The sequence below is a fragment of the Orcinus orca genome, chromosome 15, assembly GCF_937001465.1.
Source record: "Orcinus orca chromosome 15, mOrcOrc1.1, whole genome shotgun sequence".
NCBI classification, from domain to species: Eukaryota; Metazoa; Chordata; class Mammalia; order Artiodactyla; family Delphinidae; genus Orcinus; species Orcinus orca.
The window spans coordinates 78,847,537-78,873,003 of NC_064573.1; the positions used below are offsets into that span (position 1 = coordinate 78,847,537).

Consider the following 25,467-nt stretch of genomic DNA (forward strand, 5'->3'; position numbering starts at 1 on the left):
AGCAAATCTTTATGAGATCAATGAATAAGTGAACGCAGCTCTCTGGATCCTTAGCAAACATAATCTTCAGATAGTTTTCTATTATTCTGCTTCCTATGATCTGGGAGTCTTAAAATTGTCACAGAGCTAGAAAGAGGCTCAAAGGGTCCTAGAATCCCTCTTTCTGTCTTTAGACTGAATCCTACTCAGGATTCTTTAACAGGTGGGGAGGCTGGATGTCACGGACAACGACCAAGACATTGATTGAATTCTGTAAACCTCTGCTGGGGATTCAGATTTCCAGGAATCTAGGAACTAGGAACTAGGACACAGTTTGTGTATGTGTAGCATACAGCTGGGGAGATAGACTCACGAAGGTCTGGGAAGAAAGTGCTACAAATGGAGGTTTTGGGAGCAATTTATGGGAACATGGAAGAGGAGAAGTTAATTTGGCCTGGAGTTGGAGATTGAAGAAGCTATAGGAGAAAAAGTGATAATTAACCTGGACTTTTAGGGATGACTAAGAATCTGCCAGCCAGGAATCTAAAGATGGGGGGATGGGGGAGGATGCTTAAAGCAGAATACGGACATGAAGGTGAGGATCTTGGTGGCATGTCTGGGGAGAGATGAGTTGTATGCCCAGAGATCCAAGATCCAAGCAGGGTTGAGACTAAGTTTATATCAGTTAGGATGCTTTGGTTTATGAGTAAAAGAAAGCCATACCGGGAGAGGTTCACATGTCAGGAAAAAATTATGTTGTGTCATGAGAACTCCGGAGGGAGGTAGTTCCAGAGTGGCTAATTCAGCAGCAGGAAAAAAAGTCAACTTTTTCCCACATTGTCATTCCAGTGAATGAATTTGAGTCTGTGTCTTCCTCTGTTGATTTATATATATATATATATATATATACACATATATGTGTGTGTGTATATATATATATATATATATATATATATATATATATATAGTTTTGTTTTTTGTAAACGGTAAGGGAAATATTTCCCAGAAGCCCCACCCCCAGGCCCTTTGGCCAGGATTATATCACATGGCTAAGCCTAAGCAGGTCCCTGGCCAGGGACATGTGCCCACCGCAATTGACTTAGGCCAATCAGGATTTACACCTGCACCCAGGAGCGGGGAGGGTCACCTGAGGCACGTGGCTGCTCAACAGATGAGATGAATAACATCAGGGTTCTGTTAACAAGAGATGGGAAGGCAATGGGTCAGGCAGCGAATTTTGGCCACTGTGGTGACCTGTGCTCCATCCGGGATATCAGCCACCACTCAGCTCCAGCCCAGTGTTGACACATGGGAGGGAGCCTAGTGTTACCAGAACTTGTAATTAAAAAGAAATCCAGGACTGGAGATTTTTATGTGAAGTCTTGTAATTTTTAAGTGTTGGCAACGATTAAAAAATAAACCAACCTGTTTAGTCCAAATAAAATGTTTGTGGATCAGTCATTTGGGAAAGGGAAAGATCCCCTTCACCACCATCCCAATTTTCTCCCCCTCTCCAGAAATGAACACCGTAAGCCACACCTGTATCATTCTGGACCTTTCATTTTCTGTGAACTTACATACACTAAGTACACGTACACAGTTTTGTTTTTTGGTGTGTGTGTGTGTGTGTGTGTGTGTATGTTTAACCTCAGGGGGGATTTTCTTAGGCATATTGCTTTATGACAAGTTCTTTTCACTTAACAAGAGGTCTCAGAGATATTTCCATGTCAGTGCATAGAGATTCATGAATGATACATGACAGAGAAAGAGAGGGAGAGAAAGATTCATGTCAGTTATGTCCCAAAACACTGTTCCATAGTGGTGCAAGTAACATTCCTTGGCACTCCCCTGTGAAAACTCCTTCTAGTGTGAAAATTCCTTCGCGGGAATTCTTTTGTTTTGGGGTGGTGCGGTGGCTTTGTAATGCATCTATCAACGTGACTAGTATGAACTGCAATCCCCACAGTCCTTTTCTTGGTGTGTTTCCAATTAGGGGGAGCCACCAGGGAGATTCTTGGGAGATCTGGAGGGCACAGGAGAGCAGCAGCCAGTTTGTAGCTCACGCGTGTTCTTACTGATGTGCTTGATCATCTTGGGGGCAACATGAGCAGCGGCGGGGCCTGCAACGGCTCCCCAGTCAGTGCCTCTGACTCCTGGGCTGGGTGTGTGTGTTCAGCTCTGTGACTAAGGGCCCAGTTTCCTCAGGACACTCATAGCACTTCCACCAGGCGCAACAGGAATGGTCACGGGTTTCGTGGTGTTTCAGCACGTTCTTGCTCTCCCCACTTTACATCCCTCTTCCCTTTCCAACTGCCCATTCCAAGGACATCAAGCTGCAGCATTAGATGTGAAGACAACAGCCTTTCAGAGACTGTTTAATCAGCTCCCACAAGTGCATAAAGCCAATTTCCTATCACAAATCCCTTTTGTTTTACATATATTTATATATAACTATGCAGAGATATATATTTTATATGTTCTACGTAAAAATATTTTTTAAATATATGAAAATATATGTGTATATGTATGTATGTATATATGTACGTTACTATCTATCTATATATCTATCTATCTCCAAGCGGTTTTGCTTCTCTGGTTGATACAAAAGGATTCCATCTGAATAACAGCAGCAGTTGCAACAACAGCAACAAGAAACACTTTGGAATGTTTTTTAACTGTCAGGACTGTGCCAGGTACTTTAGGCATATCATCTTATTTAATCCTCACAATAATTCTGTAAGCAAGGGCTATTATTCCCATTTTACATACGAGGCGCACAGACTTAACGAAGTTAAGTCACTTGACTGCCATCATAGAGATGCAGAGACTGATGCCAATCTGGGTTTGTCTGACTCCAAAGCCTGGACTTTAAACCAGAACAACGTATCGCTTCCCTTAAAAACAAGCTGTAGCCAGACTTCACACTAGGAATATAGTTTATGGCTATTCTGCACTGTGAACATTGGTGTATCCTCCAACTGCAGAGGAAGAGAGGAGAGTGTGCTTGCTTTGGAAACAGGATGTTCCTCAAAGGTAATGACGTCTTAGAGGGTCTGGTTTATAGGCAAGTGTGGCATGTTCACTGAATCTTAAAACAGGCCGCCTGCCTGGTCTCCTTCTGGAAGCCGTTCATGTTCTTGGAACAGAATGTGGTATGTGTACCACTGGTTACGCACAGGATGACTTTAGGCAGCACTGAACGTTGCATACAGTTGAATCACATAGCTATTCTTTTTTCAAATGCCTTACCTACTGATTATGGCAGGGAGACGGTATTCGTTAGGTACTAATATGTTTCTAACACCTCTCTAGTGTTGGCTAATCTACTTTTGAACAAGGAGGGAAACCAGGCCGTTGCCTGAGAGTCTCCAATGGGCAACAGTACCTTTAGAGAATTTAATAGCACTGGATATGTTGTTTTTATTTTTTTGTAGTTGTTGTTAATAATGGCGAGGGATAGTCGTTTTACATTTATGTTATATGCTTGAATTTATATGTTAGAATTTTCCTAAGTCAAAAGATGTGAGTCAATTTAAGGAGATACACAATAGCGCCCATGGTTTTTGGTGAAAATTGTTAAGGTCCTTGAAAAAGGACTGAAGTCTCTGAAGCAATGGTTGGGTCAACATGGTGAGCCAACTAGTCAGGATTACTTACATTGTTCTAGTCCTGTTGGTGCATCTAGACCCAGTTCAAACCCATCATAGTGGTTGGTCAAAAAATATTTGTTGAATGAATGAATAAATCCTTTAAGAAGTCTTCTCAGCCCCTTCCAGCTATAGGGATTCCTCCCACTTGGAAACTCACAGGACTTGTACTCATTCAATAAGCATTTTTTGACACCTATTGTGTGCCTGGCACCAACAATGCAGCAGCCAACAAGATGCCAAATATAGGTATAATTAAATGAGTACATCATGTGACAATACTGCGATTTTTATTATAAAGTTTTTATGGTAATAGGTACTTTTCCATACGCAGGCCCTATTTTCCATATTAATTCTAACCTCAAAGCCAGGGTCCGAACGACATACTGAGAACATTAGGGAAAATAGAATGAAAGAGAAAAAAAACAAAAATGAGATAGTAATACAGCTAGAACTGCACTGTCCAACATGGTAGCCACTAGTCACATCCTGTGTGTTGCTGAGCATGTGAAATGAGGCCAGTCTGACTTGAGATTGTGCCTTAAGTGTGAATTACACACTGGGTTTCAAAGACTTAGCATGAAGAAAAGAATGTGAAATATATCATTTGTAATTCTTTATATTGTAACATGTTGAAATTATATTTGAGATATAGTGCGGCAAATTATATTTGGGATATAGTGGGGTAAACTAAATAAATTATTAAAATGATTCCAACTATTTCTTCTTAATTCTTTAATGTGGCCAGTGGAAAATTAAAATTACAGATGTGGCTGATATTGTTTCTACTGGGCAGTGCCAGTGGCTAGACTGTGTGGTCCAGGAGGGTAGACACCTGTCTCCTTGCTTCACACTGTGCTTTCAGCATCCAGCACAATGCCTAGTGCATAGCAAGTGCCCAGTAAGTTCTTATTAAACAACATTGGGCAAGTGAGTAATGCAAAAGTTTCTAGGCTTCTTCAACAATTGGTTCAGTATCCAACTCTCATTGCTATTTCTTGGACTTAACTAATTTTTTTCCTGCAAATCTTTAGGAGTTCTACTTTTTTAAAAAAGAGCTTCAGATAATGATTTAATTTGGATTTAACAAGCCAGTTATTGCAGGTCAATTAAGTGCCACTTTATGATTTAAAACCTGTTTTTGTCAGATTAACCACCACTAAATGTTTTCATCACACCCCTTGTTTGGTCAATATTATTTAAAAACTATTTTCAATTATTTAAGACATCATTTTACATCCACGGACACTTCAAAGAATTCTCTTAAAAGCAAGACCTATGTTTTTATAAAAAAGTATCTTTGGTCATTTGCAAACTGATTTATTATAGAAGAATAAGCACATGTAATTTACTAAGGAGCAAAATAACCAAAATATATTTAAGGGTTCGACAGACAGTGAATATCAGGTGAGAGGAAGCAGACAAAGTCAACTGAGCAGTGAGCTCATATCTAGGTACTTTTAAAAATAGCAGCTTTATTGAGATATAATTCACATATTATAAAGTTCACCCTTTAAAGTATACAATTCAGTGGTTTTTAGTATATTTACAGAGTTGTGCAACATCACCATTATTCATTCGAGAACATTTCTATCACTCCAAAAAGAAATCCTATACCTATTAGCAGCCAGTCCCAGTTCCCGTCTCTCCCTATCCTCTGGTAACCACCAGTTGACTTTTGGTCTCTATAGATTTGCCGATTTGGGACATTTCTTATAAGGAGAGTCGTATAATATGTGGACTTTTGTGCCTGGCTTCTTTCACTTAGCTCACTGTTTTCAAGGTTTGTCTAAGTTGTAGTATATGTTAGTACTTTATTCCTTTTTATGAGTCATTAGAGAAATGCAAATCAAAACCATGAGAGATACCACTTCATATCCATTAGGATGGCCATAATTTAAAAAAAGAAAGAAAAATAACAAGTGTTGGAGAGAATGCAGAGAAATTGGAACACATACATTGCTGGCAGGGATATAAAATGGTGCAAATATTGTGGAAAACAGTTTGGCAGTTCCTCAGTATCTTATTGTTGAGTTTAATGAACAGAAGTTCTTAATTTTAATGAAGTCTAATTTATCAGTCATTTAAATTAGTGTTTTGTAGGTCCTGTTGAAAAAAATCTTTGCTTATTCTAGGTTTATCTTTCAGAAGCTTTATTTTTGTATCCTTACATTTAAGGTCTACCATCCCCCTGGAATTGATTTTATATATAGGGTGAAGCAAGATACTTTCTTTTTTCCATGTGGATTTCCACTGACTGAGCCCCAGTTTTGAAAAATAGTATCTTTCCCTACCACACTGCAATGGTCTCTTTGTCATAAATCAAGTAACCATATATTATAAGTCTGTTTCTGGACTGTATTCTCTTCTACTGATCTATTCATCTACCTTGCACCATTACCCCACTGTCTTAATTACTGTAGCTTCATTATAGTTTTTAATATCTGAAAGTATAAATCTTCCAACTTAGTTCATCATCAAGATTATCTTGGATACTCTTGGCCCTTTTTATTTCCATATACATTGTGGAATTAACTTATCAATGCAAACAAAAAGAAACCTGTTGGGATTTTGACTGAGGTTTTGTTAAAATCTATAGCTCAACTTAGAATGACTTCTTTAGAATGTTGAGTCTTCCAATCCATGAATATTATTTATTCTTGCATTTATTTAGGTCTTGTATCAGTCAGGGTCCAATGAAGAGATGGAAGCTGGACCAGTAATTTGAATAGGGAAAATTTAATATAAAAATGTGTTGACTAGTAAAAAGACGGATCATTATTTAAAAGGGTAGAAGATGACTAAGGGGTACACAGGAGCAACTACAGAAAGTTGTTACTACCCCTGGGGCCAAGAGATAGTGAATAAATAAAGATGCTTGGAAACTTAAGAGGGCCCCCATCCCCACTGCCTAGGCTGAAATTCAGAGCTATTTGGAGAAGGTGTGGGCCCCATAGAAATACGCAGTCCACCAATGATGGAGAAACAGGAAGATGTGGGCCACACCTGACCTATAGGAGTGGCCTACCTCTGGGTGGCAAAGGAAGTTGCCAGAGAGCATGGGCTGAACAGCTGGTCTGCAGAACTTCTGATATGGTGGGTCAGAAGTGGTGTAATGGGTATCCCTAATTCATTCCCAACCTCATAGAGAAAATCTTCGATATTTCACCATTACATGTGATGTTGGTGCTAGTTTTTTGTAGCTACCCTTTATCAAAAGTATCTTAGTGTGCTAAGATTAAACCATAAATGGGTATTTGACTTTTCCACATGCTTTTCTTTATCTGTTGAGATGATTCTGTATTCCCTTTTGACATTTGTTCCATAAATGTGGACAATTATAGTGATTTCTTTTCAAATGTGAAATCAACTTTGTAGTCCTGAGATAAACCAAACTTGGTCATGATCTAGCATCCTTTTTATGTATAACTGCATTTGATTTGATAATATTTTGTTTGGGAGTTTTGCATCTGGGTCTGAGAGAGAGTTTGGACTGTACTTTTTTTTCTTATAGTTTCCTTGTCAGGTTTTGGTATCCAGGTGTTCGTATCAAGGTTATGTTGACCTTAAAAAATGAATTGAGAAATGTTTCATTTTTTTATATTTCCTAGTAGTTGTTGTGTAAGGTCAGTATTATGTCTTGTTTAAATGCTTGGAAGGATTCGATATCTGGATCTAGATATTTCTTTGTGGGAATGTTAATTACAGATTCAATTTCTTTAATAGATATAGAAGTATTCAGATGTTTTATTTCTTCTTATGTCAGTTTTGGTAAGGTGTGTTTTTCTCATTTGCATACTTCGTCTACATTGTCAAGTTCTAATGGTATAAAGTTGTTTATAATCATATTGTTATCTTTTCAATGCCCATAGGATCTTGATTGGCATTTATCAATTTTATTAGCCTTTTTGAAGAACCAATTTTGGGCTTTGTTGATTTTCTCTATTGTAAGTTTGTTTTCTGTTTCATTGATTTTTTGCTTTTATCTTTGTTATTTTCTTCCTTCTACTTTGAGTTTGATTTGTTGTTCTTTTTCTAACTTCTTGAGATGGATATTTATATCATTGATTCCATCCTATCTTGTTTTCTAATATATCCACTTAAAGCTGTGGGACTTCCCTGGGGGTCCAGTGGTTAAGACTCCGTGCTTACACTGCAGGGGGCACAGGTTCGATCCCTGGTTGGGGAACTAAGATCCCACATGCTGTGAGGCATGGCCAAAAAATTAAAAAAGAAAAAAAAGAAAAAAGCTGTAAGTTTTTGCCTAACGAGAGCTTTAGCTACTTACCATACTTTGTGGTACGTCTTTTTTTTTTTTTTTTTTTTTTTTTTTTGCGGTATGCGGGCCTCTCACAGCTCTGGCCTCTCCCGTTGCGGAGCACAGGCTCCAGACGCGCAGGCCCAGCAGCCATGGCCACGGGCCCAGCCGACCCGTGGCATGTGGGATCCTCCCGGACCGGGGCATGAACCCATGTCCCCTGCATCGGCAGGTGGACTCGCAACCACTGCGCCACAAGGGAAGCCCAGCAGTAACTATTAAATGAGCACTAACTATGTGCCACACACTACGCTGGTCACTTTACACACCTTCTCTTCAATGATCAAAACACTTTTGGAAAATAGGTATTATTATTTCTATTGTGCAGACTTGAAAATTGAGACTCGAAGAAGTAAAGAAAACTGCCTTAGGAAGCTTCAGATCTGGAATTTGAACTCCTTCCAGACTTCCATAAAGACCACTTACTTCTATGTACACTGCTCAAGGCATCAAGCTTGGAGCACAGAAGGAGCTTAGTAATGTTGTTTTCTTTTTTCAGTTTAGTGATAATATGGTGAGCTTCCCAGGAAAGAGTTGCAAAGTCTTATGATGGGGCTTCTTTGTGTCTTGCCAGGGAATGTGAACAGTATCTCCAAATTGACCCCAAAGGCTCTGAGTCACGACAGCTTGAAAGTGTCAGGTAAGGATCACATCGGTCTCAACTGCAGGCTGTACCCCACTGTTTGCTCCAAACATTTTCTGGTTGCAAATGTTATTGATCTGACAGTTGATTTCCCGAGACGCATTAGTTCCAAGCTGGTGCAATATGAAAGTCTCCTCCTAAGGAAATTGGCCTTGTGAACAGTTATCCCCTGGGAAGATCATGCTGCACTTATTGCTTTACTAATATGGTGAAGAGGCCACAAATACAATTAGCGGGCCTGGTTGGTGATTTTCCAATAATGATGTTTGGGGCTTCTTATTGGTTTAGCCGTAATTGAGCTTAGGATGATCTGAAAATGTCTAAACTGGTGTGAAAGTCATCCTCGGCTTTTGCTCCAGTGTGGATGCTCATGACTGAGGTGGGCTGATTACACTTGGATATGCTGTCTGGGGGGATGTGGTCCTGGACGGCTGTGGCTTGTCTCTCAAATTCTGTTTCCTTTCACACTGTCACTAGTAAGGTGACAACTGCTTCATAATCTTCTACCCTCTCCCAAATCCCACCCCATCCTTGTCATTTGGAGTTTACTGTATATTTTCTAGCTCTCTTATTTCCCATACACGTATAGTTTGCTCAATGTATGTTAAAGTCATCTTTGTTAGGATTATTAATGCTAGCTGCCACAGTAGATGAGACCTGAAATCTCAGTGGTCGAACATCTCAGAAGTTTATATTTTGCTCAGATAAAGCCTCATGTGAGTTGGCAAAGGCTCTCCTCCATTTGGTGATTCAGGGATCCAGGTTCCTTCCATCCTGTGTCATCGTCATCTCCGCACATGTCTGTTGGGAGAGAGTTCTCCCTGGATTCACTGGGTTCTTGTACGGTCTGGGCCTTCCCGGGAACGGACACTGATAAGTTTTGTTCAAGGCTGATTGAATAGCAAGCTGAAGATAGAGAAACTCTGTCTCCCAGGAGGCATTCCAAGATAAGAAATTTCTCTTCTCTTCCTGGAGGATATTTGCCTACCTTTGTAGGGCAGTAAACCTACAGCAAGCCCCATATTCCAGAGACATTTACTTACCTTCCAGGGTAAGGAATAATCTCTCTCTAGAGGGGAGGATGGGCAGGGAACCAGCAGCTTGATAGAAACTTAGCATCTCCCAAGTTCAGGGTTCTTCTCCAGTGCCATAAGCCAAGTAGAGGAGGCCAGGCTCTTCTCACTCCATGCTGCTGTCCAGTGTTGTAAACACACCTTCTTGCCTTCTCCCACCCAAACCTCTTTCACGAGGGGCTGTAATGGGTCCCAAGCAAAGCAGTTCCAGATTGCAGCAGAGAATTGTAATGCGATTTATGGGTAAAGAAGGAGCCAGTTACAGGTCAGCTAATGGTGAGAGGATGCACTTGAAATTTCCTCTTTGAGTTATTAGGCCTCATTAAAATTAATACTCAACAACTGTGTGATTATCAGTGTAATTCTCCAACAATGAGTACACTGGGAGTTTGAAAATATAATGCTGTGGCAAATTCATTATTTAAAGGGTGTCTATGTTAAATCATAAAATGCAAAAGATTTCTTAGTAAGCTCATTCAAATCCACAAATGTTTTTGAGCACCTAGGCACTTGGGATACATTGCATCTGAACAAGATACTATTACTGCCTCTCAGAAGACTGTGGTTTACTGTGCAGTCAAATTTATTACATTAGGCTGAAAGGAATACACATCTGTTCTTAAACCTACCCCATCCCCTGTAATATATGTTCATGATTCCTACCTATTTTTTTCAGTAAATATTCCTTCCACTTTGCAGTCCTCTCTCTCCATCCTCTCCTTTTCTTTCTGTTTCTTTGGGATCTACAAGCTGCTTAATAACTAAGTAGGGGCTATGCTAGGCAAGACTTCTTTGGTTGGAAGTGACAGAAACCCAGTTTGAAGCGGCTAAAGTCACAAAAGGGGATGTTTAGTGAATTATATGAATGAACTGTCATTCGAGCTTCAGGCTCAGCTGGCTCCAGGGGCTCAAATGATGACATCAGGACTGTCTCTCTCTTTCCATCTCTCTGTTATGTTTTCTTCTGTATTGGTCTTTTCCATATGGTGACCCCAGCAGTTCCATTCCACACTTTTTTTTTTGCAACACACAATCTTGCAAATGAAGAAATTCTTTGTACTTAAGTGTATAAAAAATGTCTTGGATGGAATCAATCACTCTGACCAGGGGAAGGGAAATATTTTGGCCAGATCTGGGTCACAAGTTTTTATGGGCTGAGTTTTCTCTCCCTCAGATTCATATGTTGAAGTCCTAACCTCCCAGTATCTCATAATGTGACTATATTTTGGAGATAGGGTCTTTAAAGAGGTAATTAAGGTAAAATGAGGTCATATGGTTGGGCCCTAATCCAATATGACTGGTGTCCTCACAAGAAGAGGAAATTAGGACACAGATACATACAGAGGGAAGACCATGTGAAGACACAGGGAGAAGATGACCGTCTGCAAGCCAAGGAGAGAGGCCTCAGAAGATATTAACCCTGCAAAAGCCTTGATCTCAGACCTTTAGCCTCCAGAACTGTGAGAAATGTTGGTTGTTTAAGTCACCCAGTCTGTGAAGCCCTGGCAAACTAATACATAGTTTCAGCCCTGGAGTTGGGGTGAATTTATTTAGCCCCTCTTGAACCACCCTGAGCAGCGAAGGGGTGGTTACTCCAAGGAAACCCAAGGGGCTATTACTACAAGGAAGAGTAATGGCCCAGTAGGGGAAAAAAATCTAGATTGTCTACCCACTGGGTCAGATTCATAATAATTTTTAGACGTTCATTATGTGTTAGGTCTTGAAAACATTTATACTTAACACAACAACCCCATGAGGTAGATACTATTATTTTCCTCATTTTACAGATTGGAAAACTGGGGCATACACAAGTTAAATGACTTACCCAGGGTCACGCAGTTAGCAAGTACCAGAGCCAAGATTTACATCCACACCTGTCAGGCTGTAGAACTGCAGCTTTGTACCGCTAGACTCTTTTGAGAGCCAATGATGGCTAGCTTCAGATGCTCTTGCTTTTCTATTCCCAAGATTGAGAAAGCTTTGACTTGAGGCATGGGAAGGATGTATGTTAACACGTTAATTAAGGAAAGTTCAGAATTCACAAGTCTATTTTCAGAACTGTTTCTGATCTGGGCAAGCCTTTGACTGATTCGAGTTAATTAGCATTACAGAACATGAAATAATTGCTGTTGTTCCTCAAAATTGAGGCCAGGAAGATACCCAGGGACCTGTAACCACCCCAGCCCTGCCCCCCTAAGTCCGAGGATCAGAACTCCAAAGCCTCAGCAAAGAGACGAGATGGAGAATTCATCAGTTCAGCTGCTCCTTTCCCTCTTCTGTGTTTACTCTGTTTTCTGTCCCATGATTAGCAAGGGAAGCCTCACACCTCTCTGAATCGGTGGGCTAAAGACTACAGTTGTGTAAAGGATCTGTCCTGAATTTTATAAATAGGATTTCCAGTTTGAACCATGTAGGCTGATATTTGAGCATTTCACTTAGGAAACAAATTCAGAAACTATCAGACCCATTCATGGTCATCGTATTTTTTCCAAGTCGTTCTGATATTTCTGTTGAAATCATCTGGTGACCCTATGCATAAATCCTGACTGTCTTTGGCAAGGCTTACTGCCTGCAAGAAAGGGCAATCCATGCAAGCTAGTTCACAAACAAAACTCAGAAGGTCTTTGTTACTGAGTATTTATCATCTGAGTCCTGGAGATGATGGAGTTGTGTAGAGATGTAAAAGTTGTCCTCCAGCTCTTTCAGTAATTATACAACATCAATTGTTAAAAATTTTAGTGATTAATACTAGCATGAATCCTTTTCTACCACATCAGCTTCCTTGTGGCTTAGTCTCTCTGAAGGACCCCCTGAATTTTGAGTGCCCATCACATGCCCTGGTAGGGATTGCTGTTTCTTATAGCAAATGAGTCCTCCTATCGGAGAGAATCAGCCTCTCACTGACTGTCTGACCCTGGTGCATATGCAGTGTAATCCAACTGCAAATGTTTGATTGGAAATCTTGCCCAAAGCGCAGGATTCCATGAAGTTGATGAAACATGCTTAACAGAAAAATTGCAGACAACCCCTGGGAGTCTGGTGGTCTTAGAACAATCAGTACCGATACCCAGCCAGAACCCACAGATTCAGCCACGCTGGCTGTTGTGGTGACTGTTGAGCATTCCACACTGTCATATCGGTTATTCAGTGTTTCGAACATCCCTCCCCACAAAGAGTTAACAGTTGAAGGAAAAAAAAAATGACAAAGAAAATGACACGGTGAGCACTTCAAAAGAGAAAGATTTAAATATCAAAAGATTCAAGAAGGCCTTAGGAAAAATTGGTGAAGCCCTTGAATATTTTTTTAAATGACCTTTTTGCTATCATGCTATGAAAACCAAAGCTGAAGTGAAGGATTTTGTCAGAAAAATTACCCCAAAAACACCCTTACTACTTAATTCACTTTCCGTTCTTCACAAGAATTCATGTGTTGTTGAAATGGTAGCCTAAATTTTGTTAGGTTGATAAGTTTTAGTTTCATTTTTCAAGATAAATTTCCAACTCAATCCCTTTTACTTCCCCCCAGTTTGCTATGTAAATTTGGGATCAGTATCGAGTCTCTTTAAATGTCTTCTACCAAGATTGACTCGCTCCTCAAGGATAGAAACAAAAAGCCACGGAGGGCAGTCCCGCCCCCCCCTTTCCTCATGGAGCCACACGGTCTTTCTCTTCCACTTCTTGCCATGACCACTCCACTCCCTGCTTCTCTCTGCATATCTGTGTTCTCTGCTCACTCACGGTGTACCTGTCAAAGCATCCATACTTTATAACATGTGTCTCCCCTTCCCGTTACATGCCTTTAGCCATAAGGATTGGTTAAGAGATGGGCATGTTGCTCAACTTGGACCCATAATGGTCAGGAGGAGGACTTTTGTTTAAAGAGTTAGGAGGATATGCACCTGAAGTTGTTGGCAGCTTGTCCTGTTGAGAAATAAAGCAACCTGGAGGAGATCAGGACCAAGAGGTGGAGAGAAAATAGGTCCTGCTGACGATGTTTGAGTTGCTGGATCCCACCATGCCTGAAACTGGAAAGACTCCCTCAGACTTCCGGCCAACCTTTCTCCCTTTTGCATAAACTGGATCGAATTGGGTTTTATGTCACTTTTACCAAAAAAGCCGTAACTAACACAACATGCTTATTTGAATATGATAGTAATAATCCCTCTTAACCGTTCCAAGGTACTTTTCCAGTCGTCATCCCGTCTGATTCTTTCAGCGACGCCACAGTACAGACAGGGCAAGAAGGGTAATCATCTTGATGGAGATTGTTGCCAGGTTTAGGGGGCTACAGTGATGTTTTCTCAAGCACTTGGAAAACACAGGGAGTAAAGATTGCCTCCTGAGAGTTAAACCATTAAGTCAATATATTATAGATCAAAGCAGAGCAATGCAGGGTCACCTTAAAGAGACAGAATGGCTCCTAGGCCTGCAAGACTTGTCTGTCATGTGACTGAATGTGTTAACATATTTAAAGCAAGGTTGTATCCATCATGATCTGCCATGGGGACCTAAAGGACAGAGTTACAAATGCCCACCTTGGCAGTGTAGCCACTGCAGGTTGTCCCGGTGGAGAGGGAGTCTTGATCTTTGCAAGGCTGCATTTAGAGAAATGCTTTCAGCCACAAGTCGCATAAAAGCAGGTTGATAACTGTGGTCAATTAAAGGTGGCTGGACTTCCTTGCCACTCCTCTCATTAAGAGGCAGTGTCTCCTTCCCTTCCTCTTGAATCTGGGCTCACCCTGTGACTTACTTTGAAAAATAAAATGAAGTGGAAGTGATGCTCTGTAATTTCCAAGGCTGGGCTGCAAAAGATGTGCAACTTCTACTTTTGCACACTTGGAAGACTCCCTTTTGGGCCCCAGCTGCCATGCTGTGAGAAACCCAAGCCATACAGGGAAAGGCTGAGCTGTCAGCCAGCTGCCAGGCACGTGAGCGAGCTCCTTTGGACGTTCAGCCCAGTCGAGTTTCCAGATGATCGCAACCCCAGTCAACACCACGTGGAGAGAATAACTGCCCTGCTGAGCCCAGTCAACTCACAGAATCATGAGAGATAATGATGGTTGTTGTTTAAAGCCACTTAATTTTGGAGTGATTTGTAATCATGCAACGGGTAACTGAAACAACAATGGATTAAGCAACAAAGACATTTAATGATCTTCTCTAATGGGAAGTCTGGATGTAGGAAGTTTCAGGTTTGGTGCAGCAGATCAGCAATATTATCAATGAGCCATGCGTCTAAGGTTTCCATTCCATAAACCTTAGCACATTGGCTTTTCATCTTCCTCATATTTGCAAGATGGCTACTGCAGCTCCAGGTATCACATCCATGCTTAAGCAAAAAGAAGGGGAAAGAGGTAGTACCAGTGAGCTCTTCTCTTGCCTCTGTACCTTTCACCAGGAAGGCAAATATCTTCCCAGAACCCCCTAAGATGACTTGCCATTGTGTTTCATTGGCCAGCTATGACCACCCATAGTTCTAAGGAAAGTGAGTGTATGTTTCTCTAATCTCTACAGTGTGAAGCAACCATGGGAAAGAGAATTGACAATGGCCTTTTGGCAACAACCAAAAATCTCTGCCACAAGATGGATGCAAATATTGCTGCCAGTTGACTCGTACTAGTTATGATCCCATCTGAACTATCTTTTCCATGAAATGCTTGCTCCTAGCCATTTCAGTCTACTGCCACTAAACATTGTCTCTCCTTGTCCTGATTTTATTCATCAAGAAACCAGATTATTATTTATTCCCCCAGGCTGGTCTTCTTACCAGGAGAGAAAGTACTGGTTGTATAGACTTTCTGAACCAATCCCTACTGTAGTAATTTCTCTTTGCACATGAACAAGTTGTCATCTGGTTTACACATCAGTCTCAAAGTGTGGCTAATGTGAGTCTAATCCCTGGAGATGATACCATGCTGTGTGCTGAGAAAGCCAGGTTTCCATATTTGTAATGATCTGGGTGCAATCACCCAACCTTCATGCTGTCACATAAATCTCTTTGGGAGACAGCTTCTGGTTCTTTCTTCTGGTGGAGACACAATCAGTGACTGAGAGAAGACATCAGGAATCACTACAGAGATGAGAATGAATGGGGCTGAGTGGCCATTTGTCATATGCTCCCCGACCTGAATACCCAGAGACCCTAGTGACTTCAGGCTGATGGAGATGGTTGATCTCACAACCCAGGTTTTATGATTCTATCCTGATTTAAAACTGTCTTGTTAACCTTAAAAGGTCAGTGTAATGGTTAAGAGCATCGGAGCAGGCTTGTCTGGCAGCTTGACCACTTATTGACTATGTGACTTTGGGAAAATGTTTTCCCCTCTCTGGGCCTCAGTTTCCTCATCTGTATAATGGAGACAATATTCAGACCTCCACCTTGCAAGGCTGCCATGAGAACTGATAGTGTGATATATGCAAAGGGCTTGGCACAGTATCTGGCTGGAGCTGGCACTCACTAAGCAAGAGCTGTTTTTATTTTTATAGACCTTGTGTCCCAACTGGAGGTCAGAAAACCTAGTCACCCATAGCCACGCTGCTTCATCCTTACAGGCCTGATTCATATATTCAGTAATTATGCAGAGTGTCAGTGGTGCACAAAACACCACACTCCCACTGAGGGGGATAAAAAAAAGAAATGTAAGACATGCTCCCTGGGCTCAGAGAAGTTGTAACGTGGTCGGAGAGGCAGTATATAAAAGCATGAAATGGTTAAGCAACCGTACCTGACACATCAAGATTCTGGAGGAGCCCTGAGTGCTTTGACAGCTGCTTTTGCATCCCCTGTCCTGTCCTGGTGAAGTAGGAATAGCAGTGGACTTGGAGTCAGACAGCCTTCCCTGGACACTCCCCATCCCAGGCTGGGTTAGGGGCCACCTGTTGCCCTTGGGATATCCCCTTTGACCGTGCTTACCATGCTGAAATGTAACCATTCACTGTCCAGTCTTCCCTGTTAAGTTGGGAGCAGTGGGAGGTACTCATTCATTCATTAATTGGGCACATTTTTATTAGGTATCTGCTCTATGCCAAGCAGTGTTCTAGGCAAGGAGAACAAGACAGCCATTTCTTATATTCTTGAAGACAAGAGTCGAGTTGTGCGGAAAGATAATAAGTAAATAGTTATATACAGTGTTGGGTGGTGGTAAGTGCTGGGAAGAGATTTCAAGCAGGATCAGGGATGCTGTAGACATGGGGATGCTCCACCCACATGCCCTGACAAAGAAGGACTTGCTGGTTGGCTGTGGGGGGGTGGTCAGCAGACAGCCCGCACCTGTCAGCTCCTTCAGGGTCAGCCTGAGCTGCAGAGACACCTTGCCAAGCTCACACCTTTTCCAGGGCAACCTGCATCCAGTGACTGCGGTGGGGGGGTACATTTCAGGCTGACTCGGGACATTTTGGGGGACAATACTTGCCTGAAGAGCTCTTTGCTCGCATGGAGGAGGCTTTGTCAACCAAAACAGTTGATCTTCCCCCCTTTTCTCAAGCTGCTTTCCCCTCTACACACTGTGTTTGCTTCTGGACAACCCAACATGCGACAAGGTGATGGAGCCTCAGGGCAAGGGAGGGGCTTGCGAGTTTGGATAAGGTGGTCAGGGTAGTCCTCCCTGAGAAGGTGACATTTGAGCAAAGACCACGAGGGGAGGGGGTCAATTATGCAAAGATCTGGAGGAACAGCATTCCAGGCAGAAGGAACAGCGAAAACAAAAAACCCCCAAAGTTAGCAGAAGGAAAGAAATCATAAAAATCAGATGAGAAATAAATGAAAAAGAAATGAAGGAAATGATAACAAAGATCAATAAAACTAAAACCTGGTTCTTTGAAAAGATAAACAAAATTGATAAACCATTAGCCAGACTCATCAAGAAAAAAAAGGAGAAGACTCAAATCAATAGAATTAGAAATGAAAAAGGAGCAGTAACAACTGACACTGCAGAAATACAAAGGATCATGAGAGATTACTACAAGCAACTCTATGCCAATAAACGGACGACCTGGAAGAAATGGACAAATTCTTAGAAATTCACAACCTTCCGAGACTGAACCAGGAAGAAACAGAAAATATGAGCAGACCAATCACAAGCACTGAAATTGAAACTGTGATTAAAAAACTTCCAACAAACGCCCAGGACCAGATGCCTTCACAGGCGAATTCTGTCAAACATTTAGAGAAGAGTTAAAACCCATCCTTCTCAAACTCTTCCAAAATATAGCAGAGGGAGGAACACTCCCAAACTCATTCTCCGAGACCACCATCACCCTGATACCAAAACCAGACAAAGATGTCGCAAAGAAAGAAAACTACAGGCCAATATCACTGATGAACATAGATGCAAAAATCCTCAACAAAATACTAGCAAACAGAGTCCAATGGCACATTAAAAGGATCATACATCATGATCAAGTGGGGTTTATCCCAGGAATGCAAGGATTCTTCAATATACGCAAATCAATCAATGTGATACACCATACTAACAAATTGAAGGAGAAAAACCATATGATCATCTCAGTCGATGCAGAGAAAGCTTTCGACACAATTCAACACCCATTTATGATAAAAACCCTGCAGAAAGTAGGCATAGAGGGAACTTTCCTCAACATAATAAAGGCCATATATGACAAACCCACAGCCAACATTGTCCTCAATGGTGGAAAACTGAAACCAGTGGTCAGACTATACTACAAAGCTACAGTCATCAAAACAGTATGGTACTGGCACAAAAACAGAAATATAGATCAATGGAATAGGATAGAAAGCCCAGAGATAAACCCACACACATATGGTCATCTTATCTTTGATAAAGGAGGCAAGAATATACAATGGAGAAAAGACAGCCTCTTCAATAAGTGGTGCTGGGAAAACTGGACAGCTACATGTAAAAGAATGAAATTAGAACACTCCCTAACACCATAAACAAAAATAAACTCAAAATGGATTAGAGACCTAAATATAAGGCCAGACACTATCAAACTCTTAGAGGAAAACATAGGCAGAACACTCTATGACATAAATCACAGCAAGATCCTTTTTGACCCACCTCCTAGAGAAATGGAAATAAAAACAAAAATAAACAAATGGCACCTAATGAAACTTCAAAGCTTTTGCACAGCAAAGGAAACCATAAACAAGACGAAAAGACAGCCCTCAGAATGGGAGAAAATATTTGCAAATGAAGCAACTGACAAAGGATTAATCTCCAAAATTTACAAGCAGCTCATGCAGCTCAATATCCAAAAAACAAACAACCCAACCCAAAAATGGGCAGAAGACCTAAATAGACATTTCCCCAAAGAAGATATACAGATTGCCAACAAATACATGAAAGAATGCTCAACATCATTAATCATTAGAGATATGCAAATCAAAACTACAATGAGATATCATCTCACACCAGTCAGAATGGCCATCAGCAAAAAATCTACAAACAATAAATGCTGGAGAGGGTGTGGAGAAAAGGGAACCCTCTTGCACTGCTGGTGGGAATGTAAATTGACAGCCACTATGGAGAACAGTATGGAGGCTCCTTAAAAAACTAAAAATAGAACTACCATATGACTCAGCAATCCCACTACTGGACATATACTCTGAGAAAACCATAATTCAAGAAGATTCATGTACCAAAATGTTCATTGCAGCTGTATTTACAATAGCCAGGACATGAAAGCAACCTAAGTGTCCATCAACAGATGAATGGATAAAGAAGATGTGGCACATATATACAATGGAATATTAGTCAGCCATAAAAAGAAACGAAATTGAGTTATTTGTAGAAAGGTGGATGTACCTAGAGTCTGTCATACAGAGTGAAGTAAGTCAGAAAGAGAAGAACAAATACCATATGCTAACACACATATATGGAATCTAAGAAAAAAAAATGGTCATGAAGAACGTAGGGGCAAGATAGGAATAAAGACACAGACCTACTAGAGAATGGACTTGAGGATACGGGGAGGGGGAAGGGCAAACTAGGACAAAGTGAGAGAGTGGCATGGACATATATACACTACCAAACGTAAAATAGATAGCTAGTGGGAAGCAGCCGCATAGCATAGGGAGGTCAGCTAGGTGCTTTGTGACCACCTAGAGGGGTGGGATAGGGAGGGTGGGAGGGAGGGAGGGAGAAGCAAGAGGGAAGAGATATGGGAACATATGTATATGTATAACTGATTCACTTTGTTATAAAGCAGAAACTAACACACCGTTGTAAAGCAATTATACTCCAATAAAGATGTTTTAAAAAAAAAAAAAGGAACAGCACGTACAAAAGCCCTAAGATAGGAGTGCATTTGGCACATTTGAGCATCAGCAGCAAGGCAGCCAGGGGGAGCAGAAGCCCAGGGACGGAGGGCGACTGTTGGAAGGGGCAGCTGCAAGTCACGTGCGCATCTCTACCATGCATCCCTAGGGCCAGCACACTGTAGACACTGAATAAATGTCTGTTGAATGTAACTGGGTTGTCATTCCAGCTCCTCCCCTCTCTCTCCACGTGACCTTGACCAACCTTTCAGTGCCTCGGTTTCCCCCCATGTAATCAGTGGCGAAGGTGGGACTCTGGAGCTCCGGCTTAGAGCTCTTGCTACCAGACCATTTTCTCGTCTTGCAATTCCCTCTTCCTCTCCTCTCTCCCTCCAGGGATCTGGAGCACACCTGGTCCCGCTCCCGGCCTGCCAGCAGATGGTTCCCACCAGGCAGGTGGCTGCTCTTGGCAGCTCACCCTCAAATCCCGGGGCTCCTGAGCTGAGAAGCAACCATGCTGGGGCGGCAGGTGGGGGGACGTGGCAGAACCAGGAGGGAGAGTAGATTTCTCTCCTCTGATAATAAATAAGCCCGATTAAGGCATCCCTGCACCCGTGGTGCAGGGTGCTCCTTTGGGAACCTTTTTGCTTTGATAAAAACTGCAATATCTGAAAATTGTCTTGGGCGCCCAAGAACTCCCATTTTATGACTTGCACGTGTCTGGGATAAATTGCTGTTGCTGCCTTCATATATAATTCAGGTCCTTGTGGATGCTGGTGGGGTGCATACCACTCTCCTGTAATGATTTATTCATCTGGGGGAAGCAAGAGTGCACCCGTTGGGTTGTGCCCCGCCTGTCTGACAGCTTGGAAGGTTGCCGCTGCAGGCACGTGTTGGACTTGCCTCCAGAGGGAGGAGCCCGTTTCAGCTGATGAGCTGTCCTGGAAAGCAGGTCTGGCTGGGTGAGGGCCCCTCGGCATCGTGAGACTTTCTCTGAGGCAGTCACTGGCTGAGCTAGGGACTTTGCGGGTGTCATTGCAGGCTGCCTCATCGCCACCTCGGGGATGTAGGGTATCCCCTTTTTACAGCTGAGGAAATGAGGTTCAGAGAAGTTACATGACTTGCCCAAGGTCACCTGGCCAAGCAATGAAGGGATTTTCCTATCACATGGGTCAGGCTTCATTTTGCCCCTTTGCACCTGAGTCAGATGCTTACTTAATGCTTACTCACTTCCTCTTCAGCACCTACCTGTGAGGTGCAGGCGATTTACTTCCCCATCTTACAGACAGGGGTGAGGCTCGGAGAGGTGAAGGGACTGACCAGCTTACCCCTGTAGAGATTGGATGCCTGGGATTTTAATGTAGGGCCAACACTTGTTCATTCCTGTATTCACTTATTCACTGATTCACTGCTCCATGCCTCAGTTTCCTCATTTGTCATTGTCCTCATTTAGCTGGGGATAATATTAGTACCTACCTTGCAAGCTTGTTGTGAGGATGAAATGAGGGGTTAGAAAAAGGAGTTCACACACATAAAGTGCTTACAACAGTGTCTGGCACACGGGAAAGTGTGTGATAAATTTTAGCTGCAATAATAATTATTTTCTTGGGCTTCCCTGGTGGCGCAGTGGTTAAGAATCCTCCTGCCAATGCAGGGGACACGGGTTCAAGCCCTGGTCCGGGAAGATCCCACATGCCGTGGAGCAGCTAAGCCTGTGCGCCACAACTACTAAGCCTGAGCTCTAGAGCCCGCGAGCCACAACTACTGAGCCTGTGTGCCATAACTACTGAAGCCCATGCGCCTAGAGCCGGTCCTCCGCAACAGGAGAAGCCACTCCAGTGAAAAGCCTGTGCACCTCAAAGAAGAGTAGCCCCGCTCCCCACAACTAGAGAAAGCCTGCACGCAGCAATGAAGACCCAACACAGCCAAAAATAAATAAATTAAATAAATAAATTTAAAAAAATTATTTTCTCATTCAGTTATTCATCCTTTGATTCCACAAATATTTCTCAGTAGCCTACTCTGTGCCAGGGACTCTCCTAGGTTCATTGCACACGTGAGCTCATTTTCATCCTTATCATTACCTCATCTCATAGATGGGGAAACAACTCAGAGAGATGAAACAAATTGATGGTGGTCCCCCAGCTAGGAGGTGAGTTCCATTTTCCAAAGTAGGTCAACATTCATTCATTCGTTTGATATATTTTCATTAAGAATGTATTATGTGTGGGCTAGGTGCTTCATATATTTCTGTTGACTGAAAGTGGGAATGAGTATAAGGGTGGATAAGATTGGTTCCTGTCCTCAAGACACTTGTGATCTTTTGTGCGGGATACAGACAAGCAGACAGGAAATGACCGTGTTTCGTCAATTCTAAGGCACACATTTTCCCACACATTAACCTCTCCAAGATCAGGATGCATCTTATGATCAATGGTGTGAAATCACCGTTGACCAGCAGCAGTCAGGATGAGGTTAGTCTTGACTGGAGATGACAGTGGAGCTCTCTTTTGAGAATTCTTGTATTGCTAATACAAGAATGGCACAGAGGACAGTAGCTTACAGGAAAACATGGACGCAGGCAACTATGATTTTAAAACTGAGTTAGAAGATCCAGGCTTTGTATTGAAAACATTTTTGGAATATCTTAGCTGATGTATTTTGCTTCTTTTTTTTAAAGTATGTGCCAGAGTGATATGTGGTAAAATATTGTTGTCTAAATAAGTCTAAAAGCACTTTTAAAATAAGTAGAAAAAAAATAAAATAAGTAGAAAAAAAATGATAAGAAAGCATTGTGATTCTTAGGCATATACCCAAGAGAAATGAAAATGTATGTCCACATAAAAACATGTAGACAAACATTTACAGCATCATAATTCACAATAGACAGAAGGTGGAAATAGCCAAATGTCCATCAGCTGATGAATAGATAAACAAAATGTGGTCTATCCCTACAATGAAATATTATTCTACCATAAAGAGGAATAAAGTACCAATACGTGCTACAATGTGGATGAACCTTGAAGGTATTATGCTAAGTGAAAGAAGCCAGTCACCTCCGTTCACATGTTACATGATTCCATTCATTTAAAAATTCAGAATAGGGAAACCTCGGGAGGCAGAAAGTGGATTAGTTTCCTATGATTGGGTTAAGGGTGTGGGATAGAGGGACAGGGAGGTGATAGCTAATGAGTACAGGGTTTCTTTGGGGGGTAATGAAAATGTTGTAAAAATGGACGTGGTGATGATCATGCATATCTGTGAATTTTTTTTTGTTTTTGGTTTTGGCTTTTTTTGCGGTACGCGGGCCTCTCACCGCTGTGGCCTCTCCCGCCACGGAGCACAGACTCCGGACGCGCAGACCCAGGGGCCACGGCCCACGGGCCCAGCCGCTCCGCGGCATGTGGGATCCCCCCGGACCGGGGCACGAACCCGCGTCCCCCGCATCGCCAGGCGGACCCCCAACCACTGCGCCACCAGGGAAGCCCTCTGTGAATGTTTTAAAACCCATTGAGTTGTACGGGTTCAGTGGGTGAATTGTATGGTATATGAATTATATCTTAACAAAGCTGTTGGAAAAAAGGAAAGCACTGGGTCAGTGTGTTTCTTAGGGTTAATAAAATAATGAGGGTGGCTCCGTTTTGATGAAATTGAGTGTAATGTGATGTGGTTCATGTTACACTGTCGGAGGTGAACGTGGGGTTGCGGAGGCGCCGAGAAGCCATCCTGGCCCACCTGGGGAAGCAGGGAGGGCCTCCTGGAGATGGTGGCAGTGGTGGCAAAGATGTCAGAGCTGAAGCTCTGAGGATGAGTAGGACTGGTAGTGGAGTAAGCGTGACCCAGGCAGAGCAGACAGCATGTGCCAAGGCCGGGAGCTGAGAATCTGTCTTTTATTTTAAGGACATGGCCCCTTCCCAGTGCAAATGCCTTCCCCCACCCCCTGGAGCTTGGAGGGTCATGAAGAGGAGAGAGTTGTGGTCTCCGCCTTCTGGGAGCCTGTGGTCTGGCAGTTGGCTTCAGCGAATGGTGCATCTTTGTGTTCAAGGAGAGGAAAGAGAGAGGGAGGATGAGAGTCACTCTTGACTGAGGTTTTATCAAGCAGGGGGACGGGGTTGTGAAGGCAGGCAGTTCCCACCCTGATGGTGGGAGAGTCAACGACACAGCCTTCCTGGAGGGCAGTTAATTGGACAGGGGGCTTAGCTTTCCACCTAGCTGTCCCACAACCAGGCATTTATCCTAAGAAAATAGTCATGCTGACCCCTGGTTATCTATTCACAAGGACATATTCAACACAGTCGTATAACAAATGGGAAAACATGGACTCAGTCTGGATGTATGATGAGGGGCCTGTTGATTCAAGACACCACAGCACCTTCATCGTATGGGACCCTGAGGCTGTCACATGTGCTGATCAAGGGCAGACCTGGGCGTCAGACGCACTTACATTTAAGACAGTACTGTGTCCTGTCCTTGGGCAGACCTCTGGAGAGCCTCAGTTTCCTCGTGTGTAAAATGGGGATGACAGTTATACAGCTGACCCATAGGGTTGAGGTGAGTATTAAAAGCAAAAAGACACGAGAAGGGCTTAGAACTGTGTATAGCAAATTAATTCCAGCTTTATTGATTATTACTTTATTATGGAGCTAATAAAACAGATGTACTTGAAGTCTCTCAGATGGCACTGGAAGATAGTCAAGATCAGTTATTAAGTGAAAAAGGCAGTTGGGAAGGGACCCCATTTGTGTGTGTGTGTGTGTGTATTATTATTATTGTATATATAATGTATGTTTTCTTCTTGCTTTAAAAAATTTCCTAAAGTTTTAAAGGTGATATTATAGACACTCATCTTACTGCAAGGATGCAAAGCACCTCTCAGCCCATCTTTCATTGGCCCACGGGGTCCTTTCTGGAGGCTTCCCCGAGCAGCAGGGCCCCAACCTGCAGTCGTTCTGATGCGACGGGGAGCACAGTGCAGGTAGCTCAGGCTGAAGACAGGCAGAAGGAGTCTGGCTGCCCCGGTTCCTCCAGTTCTGACGTGGCCCTTTGGTTGACAGAGACGGAAAGTTGTTTAAAACTGGCCAGCGCTGTTTGCAGAGGCTCCCGTGGATGGGATCAGGCCTTTTCCCTCTGCAGCCCAAGCCCTCCCGGTTCAGCTGGCAGGGTGGGAAGCCAGAGCTCGCTGTTCTGGACCTCTTGCTGGAGATTTCCTACACTCCTGGGGAATCCTGTCTCTTGCGGCTGTGGCTGCTGCATAGTCATCGCTCATTTGGGTGACAGCCTTAGCTACAGGAGAGAGGGCTGCTCGTAAGTCATGGGACAGAGCGCCAGGAGGCCAGTTTCACTTCCAAAATCCTAAGGGAGGGACCAGACCTGTCGAGTTCGTTCTCTGCTGCCAGCCTGACCCACTCTATCATCGTTTTTTAATGTTTCTCTTGTTTTAGATCTTAAGTGCACAGCTCAGTGAATTTTACATACCAACATAGTCATATAACCACCGTGTAGATCGAGATAGAGAGCATTACTCAGAGGCCAGCTGCTCTCTCACGTTCCCTCCCAGTCGAGATCATCCCAAG

General features: G+C 42.6%; 1 protein-coding gene across 1 annotated transcript in view; it reads left to right on the forward strand.

The window, feature by feature from the left end:
* The window catches only part of SUDS3 (SDS3 homolog, SIN3A corepressor complex component), a 301,525-nt gene that overhangs the window by 144,820 nt on the left and 131,238 nt on the right, over positions 1 to 25,467 (forward strand). The window contains exon 14 of the transcript XR_007471771.1: positions 8,519 to 8,584. The gene's annotated coding sequence lies outside the window, so the exon portion shown is untranslated. The remainder of the gene's footprint in view (positions 1 to 8,518; positions 8,585 to 25,467) is intronic.